The sequence below is a fragment of the Salmo salar genome, chromosome ssa16 (genome assembly GCF_905237065.1).
Source record: "Salmo salar chromosome ssa16, Ssal_v3.1, whole genome shotgun sequence".
Classification (NCBI taxonomy): Eukaryota; Metazoa; Chordata; class Actinopteri; order Salmoniformes; family Salmonidae; genus Salmo; species Salmo salar.
In genome coordinates, this window is record NC_059457.1 from 49,709,315 (window position 1) to 49,719,957 (window position 10,643).

Here is a 10,643-nt window from a genome sequence, read left to right on the forward strand (position 1 = left end):
AAATGACTGGAGTTGGCTAGCTAGTTAGGCCGTCATGGTAAATAATAATTTGTTCTTAACTAACTTGCCTAGTTAAATAAAGGTTAAATAAATGTTAGCCTGGTGACTGCTAACTTGTTATGTGCCACGCGTCGCGTTTGTAACTTGTTAGCAAACGTGTAACATCAGCAACTGTAAATCATTTTACAAGCTAGCTATGTAACATAACTGACAAGAGTTGACATTGGTTATGATTATATCCGTGGATGGATTTCAATCTCACAAGATAGGATTCCAAACAGATGTAAATAACAAGTATCGCATATCCAGCAAGCTAGCTAGCTAGCTGAGTTTACTAGCAAACAGTGAGGACAAATAATAATAGAACCATTTATTGTTATAAATCTCTAAAACTGAAGCTGGTTTTACTATCAACAATATTTGTCTAAGCATGCCTTACAGACATGGCTCTAGGTTGATACTGTTTGCCTACCTACCTAGGTACATTTGTATGGTCTGGTCACTGTGCAAAGGTTGAGGGTTATGCCATATTTATTTCTATTAGGCTAGATATTGTTGTAAATTTAATCTCTGTGCCTGTGCACAATTATGCATGTTCAACTAGTCAACTAGTCAACTAGTCAACCCTAATGTTGATGTTATGTTGGCACAGTTCACCATTGTTCAAACTGTACAATAGAGTGCCTTCCTGGAGTGGATTCTAGATACAGAAACATAATTCCGTTGACTGTGTGTGTCTCATTGTAGCAGAACTGTATGCTGTGAACTGTATCCCTCTTGAGGGATTAGACGTTATGCTGGATTTCAAGAAGATGACTCTTGAGGAGCTGAACGGCAGTTTGATCATGACAACACTCCTCCCACAGTTATACAAGTATTGCCTGATCATTACTACAGTGATCATACTGTATTTTCCTACTATTTATTTATTTGTGAATGGCAATTTCATCATGACCATCGATTGTTACACAACATAATGTGATTTAACCAAATATTTTTGGTATCCATTACTAAGAGTTACAGGATAGGTACGGTTTGGTGTAGCACAGAGAATTTTTGACCAACCTTCGATGCTGTGTTCGTCCTCAATTCGGGGGAACAGGAGACTCATAAAATGTCTGTGTCCAGTTACAGGAGGTCAGTTTGAATTTAGAACATGCTCTGTTATTAAAATAAATAAATACATTTAATCCATGAAGTAATTCAACAATTTGTATGCCGCCATTTTATCTATTTCAAGTCTCTCATCGAGACAGATCTCTGTCATCATGACATGTAGTACTTTGGAGTGGACACCCACCTGTCTCGATCAATGAGAGAAGACTTGAAATATACAAGATTTCGGCAAAAATCTTTGGGTGAATCTGGTGTAACTATCTGTAACTACAGTTCTCTGCACTTGTGTGTCTCTACACCTGAGATACACTCGGACACACTGAACTGTACTACACTGTTCATACAATTTGTTTTGTATGTCACTTTTACCATGTAACATTCTTGTTGAATACCCAGTTGTCTTGAGTTAGTATTGTTGGAATCGGCCATAAGTCTCTGAATTTGTAAACCTTGCGGTGAATGTTTGTTCATTGTTTGTTCATTTGTTTGTTTGTTTAATTCATATTTTATAATCATTTGTTAGGTTTTTTTTGTAAATTAATGTTTTATTATCATTTTTTATCCATTTATTAGTAATTTCCAAGTTTATGTAAATTGAACATTAGGACGCTATTGTTCAAGAGGAAGGACTGTTGGAATCGGCTAAACTTTGAACATTGAGATATTAAATAAATGACAGGAAAGAAGCATAGAATCAAAGGAGTAAAAGAGACAGGGTTTTATGTCAGAAGTTAAGGGTTCTCTGAAGAAAGACAGAAGGCTTTGGAATGTGTTGGGTGGACGAGAGGAGAGCAACGTGTTGATATAGGGAAGACAGATGCACATCTGTGGATTAGGTGAAGGAGGGGTTGAGGTCAGGAGGTGAGGACAGATTCCCTTGAGGGAGCAATAAGGATTTGGTATCCTATTACCCTTTTCCTGTTGAACCATAAGATGTAAGGATTGGAGAGAAGGAGGAGTGTCTTAAGTGGGATGTATATAACTGTGATGGTGAGAAATGTTTTGCTGTCTGAATTACAACTGTACAGAATCATTGGGAAGAATTAAACTTGGTTAAAGCTTATCTAGTGTCCGTGAGTTATTTACTCTGAAAAATAAGAACCTAACAGATGGCCCTAACCATGATTTGTAGTCAATCCAAAGAGTCCAGATCAGTGGAGCAGAGCTGGCAACAAACAAGGTAGGCTAGTTCCTATATCTGTTTCCACTCATTTTGACATCTTGGGGAGATGAGAATCGTTGGCTGAACTAATTATGGGATACGGACCTGGAGAGCCTAAGTTTAATTCTGTAAGCCCATTGTGTAAACGACTGGTCATAAATATCTGGTATAGGGTAGGTTCCATAAGGATAGGTTCCGAGTGGAGGTTTTTCCTCTGCGAGATCCAGATAAAAATAGAAGAGCCAGGCTAAAATAAATGAAGGGTAGGTTCCTTTTAAGGATAGGTCCCTAGTGGGGGTATTCGCCTGCGAAATCTGTAAAAAGGACAAAAGTCCCAGTTGCAGTGAGTTTTTTTTAATTAAGACAAGAGTTCTAGAAGATAGTGAGTTAACCTCTCTAGGGTAGGGGGCAGTATTTGCACGGCCGGATAAAAAACGTACCCGATTTAATCTGATTATTACTACTGCCCAGAAACTAGAATATGCATATAATTGTTTGATTTGGATAGAAAACACCCTAAAGTTTCTAAAACTGTTTGAATGGTGTCTGTGAGTATAACAGAACTCATATGGCAGGCAAAAACCTGAGAAGATTCCAAACAGGAAGCGCCCTCTCTGACAAGTTGTTGTTCATCTTGGCTCTTTTTATTGAAGACTGAGGATCTTTGCCGTAACGTGACACTTCCTACGGCTCCCATAGGCTCTCAGAACCCGGGAAAAAGCTGAATGATATCAAGGCAGCCTCTGGCTGAAACACATTATCGCGTTTGGATAGTGGCTGGTCAGAGTACTCTGAGACTCACGCTCATGCACGAGGGCACGAGATGTATTTATTTTCTCTCTCTTTGTACGTATACAGGCTTTCCCGGTTGGAATATTATCACTTTTTTACGAGAAAAATTGCGTAAAAATTGATTTTAAACAGCGGTTGACATGCTTCGAAGTACGGTAATGGAATATTTAGAATTTTTTTGTCACGAAATGCGCCATGCTCGTCACCCTTATTTACCCTTTCTGATAGTGTCTTGAACGCACAAACAAAATGCCGCTATTTGGATATAACAATGGATTATTTGGGACCAAACCAACATTTGTTATTGAAGTAGAAGTCCTGGGAGTGCATTCTGACGAAGAACAGCAAAGGTAATAACATTTTTCTTATAGTAAATCTGACTTTGGTGAGTGCTAAACTTGCTGGGTGTCTAAATAGCTAGCCCTGTGATGCCGGGCTATCTACTGAGAATATTGCAAAATGTGCTTTCACCGAAAAGCTATTTTAAAATCGGACATATCGAGTGCATAGAGGAGTTCTGTATCTATAATTCTTAAAATAATTGTTATGTTTTTTGTGAACGTTTATCATGAGTAATTTAATAAATTCACCGGCAGTGTTCGGTGGGAATGCTAGTCACATGCTAGTCACATGCTAAAGTTAAAAGCTGGTTTTTGATATAAATATGAACTTGATTGAACAAAACATGCATGTATTTTATAACATAATGTCCTAGGGTTGTCATCTGATGAAGATCATCAAAGGTTAGTGCTGCATTTAGCTGTGGTTTGGGTTTATGTGACATTATATGCTAGCTTGAAAAATGGGTGTCTGATTATTTCTGGCTGGGTATCGTAGGACAACGCACAACTAGCAAAGCAAGAGGTAACATATTTTGGGGTTTTGATTTCTAAGGGCAAGATACACATTAGAAACAATTTGTTCTTTGGCACGTCCAAACACTCCTCGCACGCTCAGGAAAACTTTAGGAGTTTTCAATTTTGTTAGACATTTTATTTCATAATTCTCTGAAATTGCTGAGACACTTACAGAGTTGCCGAAAGGAGGGAAGGGTCCCCATGAGAGGATAGAGTGGAATCAAGAGTGTGAGGAAGCATTTGTCGAGTTAAAGAAGCAATTGTGTCAAGAGCTAGCATTGGGATTGCCAAACCTAAAATGACCTTTTACATTTTTTTTTTCATGAACAGGAGGGACGTTGTGGCGCGGTGGTTGCGCAGAGTCGTGGGGGTAGAGAGAGACCAGTAATGTACTGGAGTAAATCGTTAGACTCGGTGGCAAAAGGAATGCCACCATACCTTAGGGCGGTACAGGCGACTGAAATTGTGTTGCATAACACGGCTTCCATTACAATGGGTCAACAAGTAGATTTGTATGTTCCACACACAGTAGCAAACATAGTGAACAGCACAAAAGCACAACATGTTACTAGTGCAAGATGGACAAATTGGGAGTTAACGTTAAATGGGGAAAATCTACAATAAGACTGGTGCTTTGAAACCTGCGTCATTAATGCTGTTGCATGGGGAGGGTAAATCACATACATGTGACCCAGATCAGATTACTCCAAAACCCAGGCCTGATTTGCAAGAGACATCATTGGAATCGGGAAAAATATTGTGTACAGATGGCTCAAGTTACATGAACACAGAAGGGAAGAAAGTAACGTAACGGGGTACTGTCATGACGTGGCCCTCTTTGGATATAGCAAGCACCAACTCTCTCTCTCACCACCTCTCTCTTCCCGCCACACCCAGGCTCTGTTATCTAAGGTCGTAAATTCCTGGAGGAGACTCTGTCCCTCATGCAGTATAGAGAGAGAAAGGTTCACAGTAGAACAAATCATATCCTGCATCACAGAACTTGAGAACTGAACAATATCCATGTTTTGAAGAATGGGGAAACGTTTGGTGGAGAATCCAGCTATGACCGGTCCATTTTGTTTTATGATTGTGACCTCATGAAAGACAATGCAGCCACATTACCATAACTCTGTTTATACAGGAGCCTCTGTTTTGAGGCTTACATCAAATGATTGTATCCAATGAATGAGTAAAGATGAAACTATTTGTGAAATTGTGTAATGTGACTTTAAACCATTAATGTGAGAGAATTGTATTTCTTTTTAAACTTTCACTAAGTCATTGGCTGCCCCCATGAGCACAGACATCGATCTGGTGTCATGGGACAGCTTTTCCACAGTTCCAAATAAAAACCCCACCTGGAGATCCCACTTTAGAACCTGCATACCTCGATTACCGAGAGGGCTAAGGTTTGAGTAGAGACCATGCGTACCTTCAGTATAAGCTAAGGTTGTAATGGTTGTTAAACCCTGAGGCTATCGATACTGACAGAATAAGAGCAAATCTTCGATATTAATTACTTGTCTGCAGCTAGAATTTATGTCGACTGAATGCAAAGACCGACAACTGCCGAAACATCTATTCTATAAGGACATTTCTGAATGTTACTCTGAAGTATCCATTCTAACCAAAGACTCCAGTGATGCAGAGAGAATCTCGGATGACCTTTCCAACAGAAAAGGAAGATTCCAAACAGAGATCACGACGACACACTGAGCATAAATATATATATTGATTGCAGTGAGCGGTCATGTGCAAAGGAGTAGCATTTAAATTATTATAATTATCAACTGTGTAGTGTCTTTTATCTTTCACGCCCTTCTCAGTCCCTTTGTCCACCTAGCTGCCATACCGGTTTAGCCCACTAGGCACATCCCCTATCATTTCCTTGTAACCATATCTACTGTTTGTTTGTTTATGCATTTCTGTGATTAGTTAATTAGTAAATAAATGATTAAGACAATTGATGTATGGATGATTCATAGCAAAGACTGGGTTCGTGCAGATAACCAACAATTTACGACGTTTGGAATGAGACTAACGTGAGGTAAAGAATAATTAATTAATTAATTAGAAGACTAATTGATCAGATATTAAAATATCTGAAAAGTTATATTAGGAAAATTATAACTTTGTAATCTGAAGATTTTCCTTTGTGCCCCGACTTCCTAGTTAATTACATTTACATGATTAGTTTAATCACGTAATAATAATTACAGAGAATTGATTAGATAAAATAAGTCTTCACTATAATGATGCCAAAGACACGACAGTACGCTGTGTGTGGTATGCATTTGGAGTAGCTCATGATTTCGGGACATTGTGGTCACATCGGGGCATGTTAACAGCGACAGGAACACCAATAAAAATGGCCTGGAGGTAGAGGCATTATTAGAAGCATGTCAGTTACCCAGTAAATTAACAGTGGTGAAATGTGAAGCTCATACTAGTCGTACAGATAAAATCGCCATAGGTAATCGTAAAGCAGACTAAATGGCTAAGGCGGCTGCCTTGGTGAGAGAAAGTGTTAGAGAACCACATGTATATATGGCAGATTCCTTACAATGAGAAACTGGCTAAATTTGCCACAGGAAAACGTATTTTGGGTTGAAGATTCTAGGCGAAATGCCAGGGGAATGGATTCTAAAGGTAAAACATTTAAATTATATGGCCAAACACTCATTGCAAATGCAGAAGGCCTTAGGGTTTGTTTAAATCATTAGACATTTTATTTATTTTTATTTTTAAATAAATGTAAGTTTTATGTCGTCTTATTCTGGAATAGGATTCTAGAATGGACGAAAGGGTGGAGGGGGTCATGAGGAATTAGTATAGGGGTTACCTAACCTAAAATTAACTTTACCTTTTTTATGTGGTGTGGTGGTTATGGAGAATCATGGGGAAAAGGAGACCAGTGAATCGTTAGACTCGGTGGAGAGGTACTGTCGCAGTGTAGTGGGATTTATTGGATGGGGTCTTTTCAATTCAGTTAAATTGGGTATGCAGGAGGATGGAAATGTTTTGAAGAGGTATTTAAATGGTTTCAGAAGGACAGGGAAAGAAAGGGAGAGGAAACATTTTAATGGTGTAGAAAGCCCTGTATACAAAAAATCTCATTAAAAATTTACGGAACGGGGGGATTTAATTATAAAATTCATGAGAATCACCATTCTCTATCCAAATGGTACCATTACTTTAGGAGATTATTATTTCCTTTGGGAGTTATAAAAGTTGTAATTCTAAGTTGATTAGTTATTCAAATTTGTTTATTTTTGATTTAACATGTTTTTGTTTAATCACGTGTTTGAGAGGGGAAAATTACCAGTTCCCTGAGGTCCTGGTCTTTGGGTACTTATACAGTGGTACTGTGTTCAGGCTGCATATAGAAAGGAAAATATATGTTAATAAGGGATGACAGTTACTTCAAATGGATTGTGATATATGTACTGCTGATTTCATGATGTGGTTTGATACAAACGTCACCAGATTGGGATCCTGGAGTGGGAATTCTGCGAGGGGTTATACACCCTGCTAACTATTTAGACTAAGAATGCATTGAGATACTGATTTTTCTTTACCAGGCCACTCATTACAGGAAAACAGGGACAAAGGGAGGCTGTATTGAGAAGAGTTATGACCAGCAATAAAAAGTTGTTTATAAATGTATGTTCTAACAGGGATGATCTGTGCTAAATTGATCAACTGGAAGACTCTCATTAATCTAACCACGTTGTCCGATTTCAAAAAGGCTTTACAGCGAAAGCAAAACATTAGATTATGTCAGGAGAGTACCCTGCCAAAAATAATCACACAGCCATTTTCAAAGCAAGCATATATGTCACAAAAACCAAAACCACAGCTAAATGCAGCATTAACCTTTGATGATCTTCATCAGATGACACTCCTAGGACAATATGTTATACAATACATGCATGTTTTGTTCAATCAAGTTCATATTTATATCAAAAACCAGCATGTGATGTTCAGAACTACCATACCCACCGAAAACTTCTGGTGAATTTACTAAATTACTCATGATAAATGTTGACAAAATGCATAACAATTATAGATACAGAACTCCTTTATGCAAACGCTATGTCAGATTTTAAAATAGCTTTTGGGCGAAAGCACATTTTGCAATATTCTGAGTACATAGCTCGGCCATCACAGTCTAGCTAATTTGACACCCACCAAGTTTGGGGCAACCTAAACTCAGAATTACTATTAGAAAAATTGGATTACCTTTGCTGTTCTTCGTCAGAATGGACTCCCAGGACTTCTACTTCAACAACAAATGTTGTTTTGGTTCCAAATAATCCATAGTTATATCCAAATACCTCCGTTTTGTTCGTGCGTTCAGGTCACTATCCGAAGGGTAACGCGCGAGCGCATTTCGTGACAAAAAAAATGTATAAATATTCCATTACCGTACTTAGAAGCATGTCAAACGCTGTTTAAAATCATTTTTTATGCTATTTTTCTCGTAAAATAGCGATAATATTCCAACCGGACAACGTTGTATTCATTCAAAGACTGAAATTAAAAAATGGAGAAGTCTCGTGAACGCGCATCTCAGTCTCACTGTCTCCAGGCAGGCCACTTACAAACTCTGCTGCTGTACTTTACCCAGAGACAGGAAACACGTCATTCCGCTTTCTGAACGCTTTAGAGAGCCAATTTGGAAGCCTTAGAAAGTGTCACGTAACAGCACAGATGCTGTATTTTCGATAGAGATGCAACAGAAGGACAACAAATTGTCAGACAGGGCACATCCTGCATGGAATCTTCTCAGGTTTTGGCCTGCCATATGAGTTCTGTTATACTCACAGACACCATTCAAACAGCTTTAGAAACTTTAGAGTGTTTTCTATCCAGATCTACTAATTGCATGCATATTCTCATTTCTGGGCAAGAGTAGTAACCAGTTTTTTATCCAGCCGTGAAAAAACTGCCCCCTAGCCCCAACAGGTTATGGGAGTAATAAGGGTTTGGTATTCTATTACCCTTTTCCTGTTGAACCATAAGATGTAAGGATTGGAGAGGAGTGTCTTAAGTGGGATGTATATAACTGTGATGATGAGAAATGTTTTGCTGTCTGAATTACAGCTGTACAGAACATTTGGGAAGAATTCAACTTGGTTAAAGCTTATCTAGTGTCCGTGAGTTATTTACTCTGAAAAATAAAAACCTAACAGTATTAAATACTAACTCACCATATTTATTTTATGGTGGTTCTACATTAGGGCTCTCCAACCCTGTTCCAGGAGAGCTACCGTCCTGTAGGTTTTCACTCCAACCCTAATCTACCAACTCTAATCTAATAATTAGCTTCTTGATAAGGTGAACCAAGTTAGTTACAACTGGGTTAGTTACAACCGGGGTTGGATCGAAAACCTACAGTAGGGCAGCTCTCCAGGAAAAGGGTTGGAAACCCCTGTTCTACATGGTCTTATTCTGAGCCACACTGGCTGCTTTTACACAGGCAGACCTATTCTGATGTTTTTTCGACTAATTGGTTTTAATCACATCAGATCTTCTCACATCAGATAATTTACAGAACTGGTTTGATAGGTCAAAAGATCATTTAGTGATAAAAAGATCCGATTTGGACTGCCTGTGTAAACACAACCATAGTCCTTTATCTGGCTTGGGTACACTGGCAATTGTATTCAGCATGGTGGGCTGGGGATGCTGAGACTCTTTGTGCTTATGGCGAATGGTCTTGTCCTGTCAGCGGTGAATGGCCAGTTGGATAAGAGTCTGCCGAAAGTCCACCAACTGTTTGGTCCTCTTGCAGAAGATTTTCTGGTACTGCACTCTCCTGGAAAGACATGGTTGTGGTGTTAGCATTTGACACTTTTTGTGGAAGGGACGTAGGCCAACACGCCTTTGTTGGCAAAGGTGTTACATGATTGGGACTGGGCTAGCATTGACAGACATTGGGAGCTGCTTTTGAGAGGAAAGATCAGTCAACAAAGTGAACGTCCTGGGGGGCTAAAGAAGGTGTGAAAAGTCTTAGGAGGGCAGTTCTTACACCGCATGAATTGTTGTATGGGAGATTTAGGATAAATGGCACCTCTCAATCACTCTAATACAGAACAATACATTTACCGTAAGCACAACCCTGCTCTACCAAACCCCCCTTCATTATCTGAAAGTACTGTCTGTAAACCTCCCCCAGCCTATTGAATTTGACAGATCATTCTTGTCAATGGTGGATTTTTGTAGATGTGTCTTTGTATTGTGTTTTCAGAATCTGCAGAGAGAAGAATGAGGTGGTTGTGACATTACTGTTGTAGTCTTGATTTTATACCTTTCGGTGTCCCTTGCTGGTTTCTGTCTCACAATATTGTTGTGCTCCATAACTGCAAGGTGTGTCCGCTCCTTCATGCTTGTGTACCCAAAACACCCCAGCTTTAGGGTAATTTTCAGCAGGGCACATTGAAATTACTTCAGATAACCTGATTTTTACATAGAGAAAAGGTAAAAAGAGAAGAGGGGTAGACTAAATTGATTACATGGTCTGGAAGGTATTGTGTGGTCCTAATTCTCTGTGCTCCTCACGCTACTTCTAACCACCTGTAACTTCATAACACAAACCATACAAACACTACACAATTCATGTTTATACTATACTTACTGTAAATTGAGCTATCAGCTTGTAGAGCTTGTAAATATGTTGGCCAACAGTGGCTGGAAGCCCATGTTGGTGC